Here is an 18,701-nt window from a genome sequence, read left to right as displayed (position 1 = left end):
CTCCCGAGCTACTGGCGCAGGGCGATGTGCATCAGTTGCTGGAAGGTCGCCCCAGCATTGCACAGTTCAAACGGCATGCAGGTATAGCAGTACACCCCACAAGGGGTCAAGAAGGCCGTATTTTCGACGTCCTCCACCGCCATCTTGATCTGGTGGTAACCCGAGAAAGAATCTAGGAAGCATAGCAGGTCGCACTCGGCGGTGGAGTCGACGACCTGGTCGATGCGCGGAAGCGGGAACATGTCTTGAGGGCAGGCTTTGTTGAGGTTGGTGAAGTCGTCGCACATGCGTTCCTTCTCACCTTTCTTGGGCATGACGACGGGGTTCGCCAGCCACTCTGGGTACCGGACTTCACGGATGACACCCGCCGCCTGCAGCTTGCGGGTTTCCTGGACGATGAAGGACTGCTTCTCCGTAGACTGTTGTCGTGCCTTCTGCTTCACGGGGCGCACATTGGGGCACACCCTTAAGTGATGTTCGATTACCCCCTTGGGACCCCCACCAGCTGCTTGGGCTCCCAGGTGAATACCTCCTTGTTCGTGCGCAGGAACTTCACCAATGCCTCTTCTTGCTCCTGGTCAAGGTCGGCGCCTATGGTGAAGGTGGCTTCCGAGGCCCCGTCCTCCTCAACCGGCACTTGCTTCGTCTCGGCCCGATCCTTAGTGAACAACTGTTTCTTTTTGGCTGGCATAGCCCCCTTAGCCCCCGGGGCGGCTCCGTCGGCCGGGCGTAATGCCGCGGCGGCCCTGAAGGCGAGCTTGAGGGCCGTCAGGGCTTCTTTGGTGTCCCCGGCCACGGTGAGAACGCCGCTACTCCCTGGCATCTTTATGAGGTTGTACGCCGGATGGGTCGCTACCATGAACTGAGCCAGGTCAGGGTACTCGAGGATGGCGTTGTACGGGAGGCCGATGCGAGCGATGTCGAAGTCGATAAGCTCGGTGCGGTAGTTGTCACGGGTACCGAAGGTGACCGGGAGGCGTATTTGCCCCAGGGGGCTAGTGGAACCGCTGCCGACTCCGGAGAAAGGCTTTTTGGGGTGGACCCGGCCGTACGGTACGTGAAGGAAGCTGAAAGCTTCAATGGAGAGCACGTTGAGGCCAGCTCCGCCATCGATGAGGGTCTTGGTCACTGCCACATTGCAGATGGTGGGTGTGCACAGCATCGGGAGCGCGCCCGAGCCAGCAGTGGTTGCGGGGTGGTCCCCCGAGTCGAAGGTGAGGTCGGCCTTTGGGCGCCGCCCATCCCGGAGGGGCTCCCAGCTGCACAGAGGCGGCGCCAATCTGGCGGAAGAACTGCTTGACGTGATGGTCCGAGGGCGGTGCATGCGAGCCGCCGAGGAGGGCCGCGACGACGAGGGGCGCCGGCGTCGTGAAGCGTGCGACAAAAAGGCCGCGCAGCTCCTCCCAGGAAGCCAAAGAAGATCCTGGCAGGTTGAGAAGCCAGGCACGCGGGGCGCCAGCGACAGCCATGGGGAACCAGTTGGCCATGACCTTGTCGTCGCCTCCAGTTTCTAGAACAGCCTCCTCGTAGGCTAGCAGGAAGGCCGATGGATCCGCCGCGCCATCATAGCGAGGCGGCATCTCCGGCCTGAACTTGTGCGGCCACTGCACTTGCTGCAAGGTGGGGGTGAGGGCCTTGAGGCCCATGCCGCCGTCGCGGGCGTCCGTCGATCCAGTCGGAGGAGCGGCGCCGGCCATGGGGGCCGGATGGAGAGGTTAAGATGGCGGAGAGACGAAGCTCCGGTGCACCCCTACCTGGCGTGCCAAATGTCAGATTCAGGGTTCCGGCAAACCCTTGTGAGGTTCAAACTCTGGGGTGCGCACGAAGGATTCTCTCTCTCTCTCTCTCTCGCTCTCTCTCTCTCTCGCTAGTTCCCTCGCTCAACGATCTCACGACCTAGCTCGACGAACCCAAGGAACACGAGACACAGAGGTTTATACTGGTTCGGGCCACCGTTGTGGTGTAATACCCCAGTCCAGTGTGGTGGTGGTGGATTGCCTTGAAGGCTATGGATGAACTAGTACAAGGGACGAACAGCCTCCGGAGGAGAGGTCTTCTTGTGCTCGATGAGATGATGTGTGTGAGGGAGATCCGAATGATCCGTCCAAGAGGAGTCCCCCCTATGGTGGTGGCTAGTCCTATTTATAGAGGCCCCGATCCTCTTCCCAAATGCTAGGCGGGAAAGGATCCCACAACGGCCAAGGGGGACAACTAGTACAAGTTATCCTGACAAATTTAGTCTTCGCCTGCCAAAGGCTCTGGTGGTGACGCTATCGTGGGCTCCGCGATGACCTCCGTCCTGCTGGTCTTGGTCTCGTTGCACCGATATGGAAACCTTTGCCTAATGCCTCGGGACTCCTCGCCTGCGCTTGCCTCTTTAGAACCAAAGAGGAAACCGGTACAATGCACCCGCTAGTGCCCGCCTGGCCGTGGTCGTCACGGCTCACATCATGCGAACCTCGCGAGGTGCCCCTTGCATTGATATCTCCTCTCCTCGGGAGCCAGCCTAGCGAGGCCGCCCCCAGGGAGGTCTTGGTGTCATCCGGCTCGTGAGGCTTGGCCCCTCGCGAGGGTCTTGAGCTGTTGCTGCCGAAGTTGGGCCATACCGGGCCGTTGGTGGAGCCATGCCGTGGGCCGCAGGCAGGCAAGTCTGGGTGCCCCCGTTCCCAGGACGCCGATAATGAGCACTAGATAGTTAAAAGACGCCTGGGCGCCAAAGTGCAGGGCTCACCATGGGCTTTGGCCCAGGTCGGGGAAAGGATCGGGTTAGCCGACGGAGCAGGCCGGCCCAGGGAGGCAGAGGAGGCCGGGCGTCTCCCTCCTATGCCGGCACAAGGCAGGAGGCCATGGCGGCAGTGGGCGGACACCGGAGGAGGGGCACACGACAGCGAGGCGGCGCGGAGGCATGGGACCGACGAGGATGGGTAGATCCGGGCGTGGGGGTCCCAGATCCGGCAATGTTTGAGGGCGAGAAGGTCGGCGACGAGTTCGGCGATGGCGGCTCAATCAACTCCGGCGATCGGCGGCGGTTTCTCCTACGAGAGAGAGGAACCGAGTGAGGGAGAGAGCGGAAGGAGGAGAAGGGCAGGGCGTGGCGAGGCTCTGGCCTGGAGGGGCGGCGGAGGTCCTCGGCGGCTCCCCGGCGGTGAGCCAGCAGGGCGGCGGGGTTCGGGAGCTCGGGCTCCTCTCCCATCAAGACGTGATTGAGGGAGGGAGCCGGGCACTAGGGCTGCGGCGGCGGGCGCGGTCGGGCTCGCGCGGGCCTGCGATGGGCTCTGCAGGCCGCGGCCGCGGGGTGGAGTGCGGAGGCGACATAGCGCTCCCTGGTTGGCCGGAGGGGCGCTGGCGCAGCGAGGTGGCGCGCTTTGGTTGGTGGGAAGCGGCAGTGCATGTGGCGTCTGAGGGAGGACACATCAACAATTGGTGGTGGCGCGGATTTTGAGGAGGATGCGGCGGCTGGAGGTTTGGGGGCTAGGGGTAGGTTTAGCCCAAATTTGGGAGGGTGTGGGTCTATATATAGGGAAGGTAAGGGTATGAGGGTGTTTTGGAGCCCTCCGATTGCGATCCAACGGTTCCGGTCGGAGGGGGAGGTTAGCTGGGCCAAGGTGGGGTTAGTGGGCTGTGTTAGAGGGTGTTTGGGCTGAGAGGAGAGAAGAGAAGGCAGTCCGGCAATAGTTTTCGTAGAACGAAAATATCCGACGAATAAACAGGCTATAATGCTGCTATATGTTATCCATTGGGGCATCAAACGAACTCCGAATGCGACAAAATTTGGCAGGCGGTCTACCTACAATAAACCAAGACCGCCAGCCAACTGTCAACCCATTCCGAGAACATTTTTATCCCACTTAAAAAGTAATATTCGGAGGTGCCACGGGCGCGTGCAAGTGTGTTCGGACTCAGAACGGACAACGGACAGAACTGGGAGACCTGAACGGATGCAAGTTTGAAAAACATGTAGATGAAATGCACATGATGACATGCAAAGGCGGCTAATAAACGGAAGACACCTGGCGCATCAGTCTCGAGGCATCACAGTTACAAGGGAATATCAAAGAAACAGTAAAGATAGAAAATAGTAAAGATGAAGGAAGCTTGTGCAAATACACAAAAGCCCATGGCTTCCGAAACACCGATCAAGAAGCATCAAAATTAGTACACGGATCAAGAAGCATCAAAATTAGTACACCGACCAACCGACATGCATTGTTAAACCTGAGGTAGGGAGCATCAATCTACTATTCCAAGAACAAGAGAGTAATGTACTTTAAGAAAAGGCTAATGCACTTTCAGAAAATCGACAATGGGACCATGCAGTACAAATAAATGGCATGATGGCAACTCTTCCCTTCTCTCTAGTTCTAGTTCTGAATAAAACACAATGCTCCACCCCTATTCTAAATAGTATACTAAAATCTGAATTAAGTGGGCAGCATGTATGTATAGACAACATAGCCACTCCAACTTCAAAAGAATCAAGTTCCAACTCCACAACACATATTGATGAGGACATCAATACCATTGTTACACCCACAGCCCCTGCTACTATACATACTGGACCGATTGCTAGAGCTCGCGCATGCCAATTAAATTACCAGGTACTTCCATTTCTTGGTAATGATTCTAATGTTCATGAGAATATGAGGCTGCCTAAATTGGATACATTTGCTTTGCTTACAAATGAAGGGCCTAGCTTGGAGAAGGATGAACATTGGAGCAAGAACAAGCATGGAGTTGATGGCATGCGCAAGGGAGATAAGAACAGAGTTTCAAGTGATGATTTCAAAACTATGAAGCCACCATAATGAGTGCATGAATCCTTGGACGAAATATACGAGATGCCACTTCATAAATTTCATCCAGAGGCTATTCTAGGTGCTGCGTCACCTTATTTTTGGGCCAAGCCCATGTAATTTTGAAATACTTCAATATAGGCTGTTTTTAGAGTCCGTATGTGTGGGAAAACAAGAGTTAGGGTTGGTTTCGGACCCCTCCTCCAAGGGCCACGAAATTCCCCCCTCTTCCTCCATATATACAGCCCATAGGGCATCGTTTAGACTTTGGGTTTTGTTTAGATTAAAGTTCGCCATAGTTGCAACTTCGCGTACTTCGTTTGTGTTCAACGACCAGACATAGGCGTCAGAGAACCCACCTTGATCAATAAAGCTTTCCTCTTATATTCGCAATATCCATATTGCAATCTTAGTTTCTTCCTTGTTCTTCGTTTGCCTGCAGGAAACAGACCTTCGTGGTCAGGTTGATCATGCTCCGGCATGGTCAATAACCTCTCGGAGTTGGTTTAGCGATTGCTAAGGCGCGATGTCCTCGCACGTTCGTAGTCAGATCGTCAAAGTCGACCTCCTCCAAAACGATAGCCACCATCTCATCGAAAGACAGGACACCTTTGCCTCTATCAAGTGGTATCAGATTTCCAGGTTGCTTGGTGAGATTTTACAGTTTTTCATAGTTTTGATCGAGTCTGTTCTTCATACCTACAGTGCATAGAAAAGCCAAAAAAATTTGGGTTAGTTCATCATATTCGAACCAATCTTAGCCTTTGCATAATCTTTTAGGGTTTTGCTTTGTTGAATTTGCGGTTGCATCGTCGTGTCAAGTTGCTGGTCTTAGCGTCTTGTCCTTTAGAGTTTCGAGTTCTATCACAGTTTGTCACGCTGCCGCCGCACCATCTTCATCGTTGCTGCCATATAGCACCACCGCTGCCATATCCACCACCGCTGGCATATACCACCAACGCTGCCATATCGTACCACCACTACCATATACCACCACAGCTGACATATCCCACCAACGCTGCCATATACCACCACCGCTGCCATATCCTACCACTATATATCCACCACCAACCCGAGTTCCTTTCATATTAGGTTTGTTTTCGAGATCCATCTAATTTCCGATTCGTGTTTAAAAAAAAGAGTCTGGAGACCCCCGAGCAGTTTTTAGGCCAAAATTTCGGCGACCAAAAATATTATTTCCCTATCCTATTTTTAGGCTTTTCTGAGTCTTTTTAGCCACGTGCCATCATAGTGATTTTTTTCACACTTTTTCATCGTCGCTGCCCTGATTTCCAAAAAATAATCAAGAAAATTCTGTGCCATCCTATCATTTTGACTTGGGAAGAGTTTTGAGACACTCGCCATTATAGTGATTTTTTGCAAAAAAAAGGAGCGCAAAAAAGAGCACAAAAAAAACAGAGCGAAAAAAATCCAGAGTGTGCTTTTCCCTTGTTTACGTGCAGCGCTGTGATTTTGTTAGTGTTCTAGGCTCGCGTCTCTAGCACGGTCTAGCCTAGGACCAGCACAGTACCGTCGTTGAGCATTTATTCAACATTTGCATCTCTGAATTGATTATTGCTGACCCTTTTTGCTACCATATTGTAAGCCTTCCTAGCTCCACATACATCTACGTCGTGCATTCACTCTCCTTGGTAATCGCTCTATCCAAGCTTTGAGAGTTTTGACTACAACAGTTGCCGATCACCGCCTGCTGCTGGGTAAGAACTGGTAAGAATTTGAGATTTGTTTGACGGATTTGTGACACCCACCACCACCTTTTTCTAGTAGTCTGTAGGATCATATTCTTGTGTGTTTCTATTGCTCCTAACCATGGCAGGTTCACGATGAGACTGACTGGGAGAACATGACAAATAAGGAGTTGCATGATAAATTTCAGCAAATGATAACTGAACAGGTGCAAGATGTGCTGAACAATTTTGAAGAGGCCATGGATAAGATAACTGGCCTTGAGAATTCGTTCGAGACAAAGCTTGATAACAGATTTAATGAACTGCTTGCACGTCTTCCACCACCACCACCGGCTGCACCTGCTACACCTCTCTAACAACAACAACGACGACGACTACCTCCATGTCACGAAACAGCCCTCCGCCGAGCGAGCCGTGTCCCTCTTGAGCCTGGCCAAACTGTTGGTGCTGCTGTTGATACTTCTGCGGCTCCTGCTGCTGATGAGGAGGAGGATGATTATGCGGGAGAATACGAGGATGAGGTTGATTAAACTCAGAACTACGTGCAACCACCAGCACCAGGTCGTCCACATGCAAATAATCGCAATGGTAGGGCAGCATTACCAGCTCAGGTACGAGATCATGACCATCTTCCTAAACTAAAATTGAATATTCCACCATTGAGGGTAGATATGTTCCTGATATATATCTTACTTGGGAGTTAGAAACCGAAAAATGTTTTACATGTTTAGAGTATCCCGAGGAGAGACGTGTTGTTGCTGCACTTTGTGCTTTCACTAGTTTTGCTTGTGTGTGGTGGTCTGAACATCGTAGATTATATCTGAATAATATTCCAACTACTTGGGCTGCTTTGAAAACTGCTATGCGTACTTGTTGGGTTCCACCATATTATCAACGTGAATTACTTCAAAAATTGCAGCATTTAAGAGAAGGAAAAAAGTTCTGTAGAGGAATATTATCAGAAATTACAAACTGGCATGATTAGATGTGGTATTGTTGAGGATAATGAAGCTATGCTTGCACGTTTTATGGGTGGATTAAATAGAGAGATTCAGACCATTCTAGAGTATAAGGAGTATAATAATATCACTCGTTTATTTCATCTTGCTTGTAAAGGTGAACGTAATGTGCAGGATCGACAGGCATTGGCGCGAACTAACTTTTCTGCAGGTCGGCCTTCATCATGGACACCACGTGCATCCTCTACTTCCACTGCACCATCACTTCCATCAAGTGCCACCTCCAACCGTGATACAAGAAAGCAGGCACAACCACCACTATCTGTCAAGAGCACACCTGCCGGGCCTGCACAGAGCTCTTCTTCTTCCATGGCATCAACAGGGCACACAAGTGATATTATTTGTCATCGTTGTAAGGGAAGGGGTCATTATGCGAGAGAATGCAAATCTCAGCGTGTGATGATTGCTACTGAGGATGGTGGGTATGAGTCCGCTAGTGACTATGATGAGGAGATTTTGGCTCTTATTGCACGTGAAGAACAAGGTGGAGATGATTCTGATCATGAGACGCAATACATGGCTCCTGAAGATGCCAACAGGTATGAATGTTTAGTTGCTCAACGTGTTTTGAGTGTGTAGGTCACACAAGCTGAGCAAAATCAGAGGCATAATTTGTTCCATACAAAGGGAGTTGTGAAGGAACGTTCTGTTCGCGTCATCATAGATGGAAGGAGCTGCAACAACTTGGCTAGCATGGAGATGGTGGAGAAGCTATCTCTCACCACAAGACCACATCCACATCCTTACTACATCCAATGGTTCAACAACAGCGGAAAGGTTAAGGTAACATGTACTGTTCGTGTGCATTTTAGTATCTCTACATATGTTGATTATGTTGATTGTGATGTGGTACCTATGCAAGCATGTTCCTTATTACTTGGTAGACCATGGCAATTTGATAAAAATTATGCACACCATGGTAGAAACAATCAGTATACTCTTTTTCATAAGGATAAAAATATTACTTTGCTTCCTATGACTCCTGAGTCCATTTTGAAAGATGATATTAATAGAGCTAATGAAGCAAAATAGGAGAAAAATAAGAGTGAAAATCAGATTGTGGCAAAAGAATTTGAGCAACAAATGAAACCTAATAATAAACCATCTAGTGTTGCTTCTGAAATTAAATTGAAAAGTGCATGTTTACTTGCCACAAAATCTGATATTGATGAGCTAGATTTCAACAAATCTGTTTGTTATGCTTTTGTGTGCAAAGAGGCATTATTTTCATTCGAGGACGTGCGTTCCTCTTTGCCCACTGCTATGACTAACATTTTGCAGGAGCTCGCTAACGTCTTTCCACAATACGTTCCACCGGGATTACCACCTATTCGAGGGATTGAGCATCAAATTGACTTAATTCCCGATGCATCGCTACCCAACCGTGCACCATACCGTACCAATCCAGAGGAGGCGAAGGAGATTATGCGACAGTATAGGAGCTGCTCGACAAAGGTTATATACGCGAATCTCTTAGTCCTTGTGTTGTTCCTAGTATACTAGTGCCTAAAAAGGATGGTACATCGCGTATATGTGTTGATTGTAGAGGCATTAACAATATTACTATTCGTTATCATCATCCTATTCCTAGGCTAGATGATATGCTTGATGAATTGAGTGGCTCTACAATATTCTCCAAAGTTGATTTGCGTAGTGGATACCATCAAATTCGTATGAAATTGGGAGATGAATGGAAAACAACATTTAAAATGAAGTTTGGTTTATATGAGTGGTTAGTCATGCCTTTTGGGTTAACTAATGCACCTAGTACTTTCATGAGCCTAATGAATGAAGTTTTACGTGATTTCATTGGACGATTTGTGGTAGTCTATTTTGATGCTATACTGATTTATAGCAAATCTTTGGAAGAACATTTGGAACATTTATGTGCTGTTTTTATTGCTCTACGTGATGCACGTTTGTTTGGTAACCTTGGGAAGTGCACCTTTTGCACCGACCGAGTATCTTTTCTTGGCTATGTTGTTATGTGATTTCATTGGAAGATTGAAGCTATTGAGAGTTGGCCGCAGCCCAAAACGGTCACACAAGTGAGGAGTTTTCTTGTACTCGCTCGTTTCTATAGGCGTTTTGTGAGTGATTTTAGCACCATTGTTGCACCTCTCAATGAGCTTACAAAGAAGGATGTGCCTTTTGTTTTGGGTACCACACAGGAAGAAGCCTTCACGGTATTGAAAGATAAGTTGACACATGCTCCTTTACTCCAATTTCCTGATTTTAATAAGACTTTTGAGCTTGAATGTGATGCTAGTGGAATTGGATTAGGAGGTGTGTTATTACAAGATGGCAAACCTGTTGCATACTTTTCTGAAAAATTGAGTGGGCCTAGTCTGAACTATTCTACTTATGATAAAGAATTATATGCTCTTGTTCGTACCTGAGAAACATGGCAACATTATTTATGGCCCAAATAATTTGTTATACATTCTGATCATGAATCTTTGAAACACATTAAAAGTCAAGCAAAACTGAACCGTCGACATGCTAAATGGGTTGAATTCATTGAGACTTTCCCTTATGTCATTAAACACAAGAAGGGTAAAGAAAATGTTATTGCTGATGCATTGTCTCGTCGTTATACTATGCTTTCACAACTTGACTTTAAAATATTTGGTTTGGAGACCATCAAAGATCAATATGTGCATGATGCTAAATTTAAAGATGTATTGCAGAATTGTAAAGAAGGTAGAACATGGAACAAGTTCGTCGTTAACGATGGATTTGTGTTTCGTGCTAACAAGCTATGCATTCCATCTAGCTCTGTTCGTCTTTTGTTGTTGCAGGAGGTGCATGGAGGAGGACTAATGGGACACTTTGGCGTGAAGAAGACGGAGGATATACTTGCTACACATTTATTTTGGCCAAAGATGAGACGGGATGTTGAGCGTTTTGTTGCTCGCTGCACTACATGTCAAAAAGCTAAGTCATGACTCAATCCTGATGGTTTATATATCCCTTTGCCTATACCTAGTGTTCCTTGGGAGGATATATCTATGGACTTTGTTTTAGGTTTACCTCAGACAAAGAAGGGGAGGGATAGCATATTTGTTGTCGTGGATAGGTTCTTGAAAATGGCACACTTTATACCATGTCATAAAACTGATGATGTTGTTAATGTTGCTGATTTGTTCTTTCGTGAAATTATTCGCTTGCATGGTGTGCCAAATACTATTGTTTTAGATCGTGATACTAAATTTCTTAGCCACTTTTGGAGATGTTAATGGGCTAAGTTGGGGACTAAAGTGCTTTTTAGTACTACATGTCATCCCCAAACTGATGGACAGACTGAAGTAGTCAATAGAACATTGTCTAACATGCTTAGGGCTATTTTGAAGAATAACAAGAAAATGTGGGAAGAATGCTTGCCTCATATTGAATTTTCTTATAATCGTTCATTGCATTCTAGTACTAAGATGTGCCCTTTTGAAATTGTGTATGGTTTCCTACCTCGTGCACCTATTGATTTGTTGCCTCTTCCATCTTCGGAGAAGGTTAATTTTGATGCTAAACAACATGCTGAATTGATTTTAAAAATGCATGAGTTAACTAAGGAAAACATTGAGCATATGAATGCTAAATATAAACTTGCGGGAGATAAGGGTAGAAAACATGTTGTGTTTGCACCTGGAGATCTTGTTTGGTTACATTTGTGTAAGGATAGATTTCTTGATTTGCGCAAATCAAATCTAATGCCACGTGCTGATGGCCCTTTTAAGGTGTTAGACAAAATAAATGATAATGCATATAAACTTCAGCTACCTGCAGATTTTGGGGTTAGTTCCACTTTTAACATTGCAGATTTGAAGCCTTATTTGGGTGAGGAAGATGAGCTTCCGTCGAGGACGACTTCATTTCAAGAAGGGGAGGATGATGAGGACATCAATACCATTGTTACACCCACAGCCCTTGCTACTATACATAATGGACCAATTACTAGAGCTCACGCACGCCAATTAAACTACCAGGTACTTTCGTTTCTTGGTAATGATTCTAATGTTCATGAGAATATGATGCTGCCTAAATTGGATACATTTGTTTTGCTTACAAATGAAGGGCCTAGCTTGGAGAAGGATGAACATTGGAGCAAGAACAAGCATGGAGTTGATGGCATGCGCAAGGGAGATAAGAATAGAGTTTCAATTGATGATTTCAGGACTATGAAACCACCATAATGAGTGCATGAAGCCTTGGATGAAATATACAAGATGCCACTTCATAAATTTCCTCCAGAGGGTATTCTAGGTGCTGCGTCACCTTATTTTTGGGCCAGGCCCATGTAATTTCGAAATACTTCAATATAGGTTGTTTTTAGAGTCCGTATGTGTGGGGAAACAAGAGTTAGGGTTGGTTTCGGACCCCTCCTCCAAGGGCCACGAAATTCCCCCCTCTTCCTCCATATATACAGCCCTTAGGGCATCATTTAGACTTTGGGTTTTGTTTAGATTAAAGTTCGCCATAGCAGCAACTTCGGGTACTTCATTTGTGTTCAACGACCAGACAAAGGCGTCACAGAAGATCAATAAAGCTTTCCTCTTATATTCGCAATATCCAGATTGCAATCTTAGTTTCTTACTTGTTCTTCATTTGCCTGCAGGAAACAGACCTCCGTGGTCAGGTTGATCATGCTCGGGCGTGGTCAATAACCTCTCGGAGTTGGTTTAGCGATTGCTAAGGCCCGACGTCCTCGCACGTTCATTGTCGGATCGTCAAAGTCGACCTCCTCCAAAACGATAGACACCATCTCGTTGAAAGACGGGACACCTTTGCCTCTATCACATATGACCGTTACATAACCACTTCTTAGTACCACCATTCTGGCCTTACAATCACGTGGCAACCAAACTGATCCTCTTTTTTATAGAAAAAAGCAACTACTCTACTGACCATTCATAGGCACAACTCAATTAACCGGGTGGTTAGCCAAGCATTTTGTGCCTGCTGCAATCTTCAAGTATATACCATAACCAACTTATTTGTTGATACTAAGAGATGTAAAAAGAAGCTAGAGTAGCAAAGGTTTAGATGTTGTACCAGTCAGCAAATCTGCACTACACTATTTGGAAGAGCATTGGATGGATCGAACCATCTCTGGTCAGAGACGCACCAAAAGTCCGACCTGACAGCCCCTTTTCTTCTCCACTCGCCTCCTCACATATTAAAAATATTGTGTATTAAATTTCTTCTTTAGCAATGGAAAGCATTAAGGAAAGCTCGATGAGAATTGAATAACTTCCTTCGATGAAATAAGCAAAAATTAAATGAGGCACTCAACCAAGGCAAAAGCTTCATGATTTGTATGCCTTCTTTTCACTAACGGTGATGCTTACTTTAGTGTAGCCCTGAGTGAAAAAGAAAATAAACTTGTGTCTTATCGATCAAATGTCACTACCTAGACTCATGGTCCAAACAAAATCACCTCTATGGACAAAAGATTCCAATGGATAATTGACTGCAATGTGTATGATGAATCATGCATATCTGGCTCTAAATTAGCATGTCGGGAAAAAATCACGAAATTAAAGGGAATATTTCTCAGGGGATAAGATGCATCTTTCACATCTCAGTTAAAAAAAGCCCCAACATTACCAGTAAAAGTGTTTGTCTTTAGTTTAGTTTTCCTGACTTCCCCAAGTGCTTGTATAGTTGAAAAATATATCATAACTAAATACAATGAAACAACAAGAAGCTAGAACTGAGGGGCTAGAACCTACCCTCACCAGCAAATAGGCGAATATTGCCATTAGGAAATGCCCACTTTAGTGCTTCTGACATTCAGAGAATTCAGAGGCACGTAAGCAAACCTAGCACATGTTTAGGTTCCATGTCAGGCCCAGGTTCTTCTCGAACATCGGCACGAGTGATGAAGGCCCTCTCATTGGTAGCCTCCAAGGGACCTCGATCTCTGTAGGGGGCAAGGAACCACGATCTTAATTAATAGCTGCAATACTATCACTCGGCACTTGTCTCCACCTTCTATAGCAGTAGCTGATGGAGACATTGCTATCCTCCATCATCATCCTCATGATAGCTAAGTCTTGTGAATGAGTGGGATTGAAGGATGTAAAACTTTTGAGAACATAAGCATGGCAATACATGGATTGTTTTCTATACATTTATGAAGATGGTCACCTATCGTTGGTCATGGTCCGGCTGAGCTACAATATGATGGTGGCTGCTGCAGTCACAAAGATTCAGGCGTTATCATTGGCACCGCCAGTTTCTCTGACCTAAAAGAGTGTCGTGTTGACTCCATCCTGGATGCTGTCGGCAGTGCCATCAGTGCACGTCAGGCTTGCATGTTTTCCTCGAGCAAGCTGCCGTGAGCAGAAGAAAATCAACCATTAAGCAAAGGTCCTTCTTCTATACCTGCATAATGAAGCATGTTATACACTTTGTTTGGTTGAATAAACTGACAAACTTGGTGTTGTTACCAATAGATCACAAGATGGATTCTGGAAGTATTCTTTCTTGAACTGCTCTAGTAAATTGCCTATTGTCTATCATTACTAACAACACTATCAGTCAATTAAGTTAGTTCATCCCATTATAATTGAACAAAATAAAGATAAATATGCACATCGAGCCGTCTCTTTCTTTTCTCACAAAAACAACACCAGGATCGTCATCAGTAAGAAGTGCACACAACAACCATGCCTCGGTTGATAAATAATGATGTAGTAATCAAAATATATAAAAAGTTAAAAACTTGACTTAAACAACATTGTATTGTCGCTTCTGAACTTAGACCAAGCAAACTAACATGGTATCTTTAACCTGGCCCACAAATAATAGTTTAGCATATTATTTTGCAGATCTTTAACTTGCACAGCATCCAAAAAAATTAAGATTACTACAGCCTCTACAATACTCAGTGATGGCATACATGACAAACAGAAGATTGTGCAGGAAACACTACCATTCTGCATAGCAGAACTACTATCCATCCCATTCATCTGGATGTAGAATAATTACTATTACATCTTGCTAGTTCACTAATCAGTACAAAAATGTCAAGTTGCTAAAACCAGCAGCTTGCCTATCTTCATGATAGCTCATGATCCACACTTTAAAAACAAAATGCAAGGCATTTTTTTGCAAGATAAAATGCAAGGCATTATTAACTCTCTATCATTGCTAATACACCAAGCTTAGTTCTTATACACCCAGCCTAAAATATGAGAAGAGCAAAAACAAGAATCTGCATACGGAATGAGAATTAGATTGCTCTGAAAGCTCCCTCCCCAATTCGAATTTTGTTCTCTTACACATACATCAGACCAACACATATGATCTGAAACAAGAGGAACAGCGGGCTAGATACCTTGGAGACAGTCCATTGCGGCTGGACTTCGAGGTCAGCAAGAGAGCACGTTTTGTGTGGTAGCCTCAAGCATTTTGCTGTCAATCTCTGACTCAGACCACCACAATCGGTGGAGAAAACCCTCATCTTAGCCTGGGAGCAAGGTGGCACATCAACTAATGTACCTACCTCTCATTGATGAGAAGGGAGAAGAATCTCACCTAGCAGCAGAAAGGAAGGCGATAACCAGAGGGATAACATGCTCCACCCCGTGTCCTCATCCTCGTCCTTGGCACTTGGCGAGGCGATGAATGCGGGAACACCCTCTTCAATCCCCACATCCAGACCCTCTTCCTCGGCTAGCCCTGTTGCTCAGTGTTAGGCAGTGGGGAAGTGGAAGAAGAAGGATCCAGGAGTGGATCGAGCTGCCACCAACCATCAGGTTGCACTTGACCTCGCCGGCGCCGGCCGGTGATGCTATTGCAGGATGTTGCTAACGCGACACTACGATTATAGACCCTTTGACGATACTGTGTGTGATGCAATAATCGCAAACAGTGGTGTAAAAAACCATCATAAAAGATGCAAAACTTTGCAATGATGGATGCATCAAACACGGTTTAGATTTTAGTTGCGTGTGCGATGCAGGGCATCCGGTGCAGTTCAATGAACTGTTTGCAATGAGGCAGAAGAACAGAAATGGGCAGCCAGGTGAAGGTGTGTGCGATATACGGCATATGGTTCACTCGGATGAACTGTTTGTGATTAGGCGGAACAAAAGAAACGGTCAGCCAGATCAAGGTGTATGCGATATATGGCATACGGTTTAGTCGGATGAACTGTTTGCATTGAGCCAAGAGAATAGAAACGGTTCAATTTAACAAGATGTGTGTGATACGCGGCAAACAGGTCTATAATCAGAAATGTGTGCGAAGAGCGATAATAACACAGACGATTGCTGCTAATAAGACGTGTATGTTGTGCATTGGGATTGCATACAGAATAACAACATATATATGTATACACACTTATAAGGAAATGGTTGCATAACCAAATTAAACATCCAATTACATAAATGCCTACTGCATACATGACATTTGCACACACCAAAGTACACTATTACATGCATAAACCCATAGGTAGCTACTACACACATGACATTTCCACCACTATAAAAAAACCACTTCCATGATGATACGTGTCTGTCATAGTAGGTCACGTTTTCTGTCATGCATGTACATCCATGACGATTTTATGACAGAATCAAGATAGTCATACCTATGTTGTCGTAGAAGTGTTCCATGACATTACCAAAATTATCATCACAGAAGTGTCTACTTCCATGACGATAAATCACGCGCCATAAAAGTGCTTTCGTCAAGGGTAACCGACACGTGGCATCCATCATAACAGGTCGCCGTTAAGCTATCGGGTTCCGGTTTGGATCCTATAACCAGTTAACAGTCCAGACCAATGGCGATTTTCCACGTGTAAATTCTCATTCGCAGACGATCCACGTGTCTGCTCGGCATTGGGACAGATGTCAACCGTCCATTTGAAAAGAATCGCCAATGAAACATTGACACGTGGGACGGCCCAATAGAGGCCCATATAGGTTTAAAAGCTGGCCCAGGAATAGGCCCACAAGATTTCGTCAGACCTAATGGGCCGGCCCGTTAACAGGCTAACATTTTTGGGACCAAATTATAGCCCACATAAGATAGGGGTTGTTAAATGACTGAAATATTCTGGGCCAGTTTACGGCCCATGTCAGATCCGGCCTGTTAACAGCCTGCAATAGTTTGGGCCAAATTATGGTCCATACGTGATCCGGCCCATTAGCTGACTTTCATTTCTTGGGCCAAATTACGGCCCATAACAGATACGGCCCTTTAATAGCTACTATACCGTTGGGGCCATTAGGGGCCTGATTTTCTCTTCGGCCTCTTAATGGCCCGTTTAACAGTTCGGCCAGATATTAGTTTCGGCCTGTCAGCGGCCATGTCTACATATGGGCCTCTTTTGGCCTGGTTTAACTTTCGACCATTTAAAGGCCCAAGTTGCACCTGGGCCTAATTCTGGTCTGTAGTTACTTTCAGCCTCTTAATGGCCCGTAGTCTTCGTGGATACATTCTAGCCCAAACTGCCTATCAGCCTGTTAAAGGCCCTTGAGAGTGTTGGGCCTAATTTTGGCCCGTTATACATCCGGCGTGCTTCCCGCTCGTCATCTAATTGGGTCAGCCAAGGACCAAAAACATTTCAGCCTATTAATGGCCCGTCACTCGAATGGGCCAATAATGGGCCGATTTATATTACAGCACGATGCCGGCCCGTGATTTGTTCGCCACAATTAAGGTTGAATCTAGTTTTCAACCTGTTAAAAGCCTATTCAATTTTCTGGCCCAATTAAGGCACGCGATTTACTCGGCCTTTTAAAGGCCCAAAACTAATAGTGGGCCAGATTAAGACTAGACCTAACTAATGGCCCAAGATGATTGTAAGCCCACGGTTCAGCCCGTACTAGTGATTAGTGACCGGACAGTTCTAGTACAGAAATTATTATTTTATAAACCTAACCTATTGGCTCATTGTGCAGCGATCGAAGATTACGACCTTTTCTCAGAGCAATGACAGCATAAACGCCAAATAAATTATAGCATCGTGACAAAGAATGAACCTAGACTATACAATAAAGAAATTACAGCATATTACATCCCCTGGGCATCAAAGTTCGGCGCCAGTGATAATAAAGGTCAACCAGACAGCAGATTCCATAAACTAGGCAGGTCGCTGTCGGTGTCAGAACCGGCAGATCTCGGGTAGGGGGTCCCGAACTGTGCGTCTAAAGTCGATGGTAACAGGAGACAGGGGACACGATGTTTACCCAGGCTCGGGCCCTCTCTATGGAGGTAATACCCTACTTCCTGCTTGATTGATCTTGATGAATATGAGTATTACAAGAGTTGATCTACCACGAGATCGTAATGGCTAAAACCCTAGAAGTCTAGCATGTATGATTATGATTGCCCCTATGGACTAAACCCTTTGGTTTATATAGACACCGGAGGGGACTAGGGTTGTACAAAGTCGGTTACAGAGAAAGGAATCTTCATATCCGAGCGCCAAGCTTGCCATCCACGACAAGGAGAGTCCCATCCGGACACGGGTGAGAGTCTTCGGTCTTGTATCTTCACAGCCCATCAGTCCGGCCCACGTCCAACAGGTCGGACGCCCGAGGACCCCTTAATCTAGGACTCCCTCAGTAGCCCCCGAACCAGGCTTTCAATGACGATGTGTCCGGCGTGCAGATTATCTTCGGCATTGCAAGGTGGGTTCCTCCTCCGATGACTTCAAAGAGCAGTATTCGGCCTTCCATTTAATGTCGTACCCATCGGCTTCTGTGTATCCACGGCTTCAGCTTCCATGTGTCGAGTGAATACGAGAGGTCAGGGTATTTTTTGCACATAACACCCCAGCCATACAAGAAAGGTGTCTATTCAAAGAGATTGGATCTCAGATACATTCCGCACCACGCGGAAAATCCTCAGAGCTTGCTAGGAGGAACCACTCCAACATGGCTAGCGCTCCCAGCTCTTCCTCCCGTCCCCACGGCTCCGAAAAAGGCGATTGGGAGAGATGTTTCGTATCCCACGGTCAGCTGGTGAAGCTGCAAACACAGGGATTTCTTCCCCCCGCGGAGCTAGTCCCCGTTCGAGCGGGGTTGATTTCCTTTAACGGCGGGGCTCAGGCGGAGAATTTCCCCAATCCGTCCAGGGGGAATGAGTGTGCTTCGTTCCCTACTTGCTAAGAGGCGTCGGATTTCCAATCCGCACGTTCCTCCAAGGACTTCTGGAGTATTATG

This window comes from Aegilops tauschii, chromosome 7 (genome assembly GCF_002575655.3).
Source record: "Aegilops tauschii subsp. strangulata cultivar AL8/78 chromosome 7, Aet v6.0, whole genome shotgun sequence".
NCBI classification, from domain to species: Eukaryota; Viridiplantae; Streptophyta; class Magnoliopsida; order Poales; family Poaceae; genus Aegilops; species Aegilops tauschii.
This window is presented reverse-complemented; position numbering follows the sequence as displayed.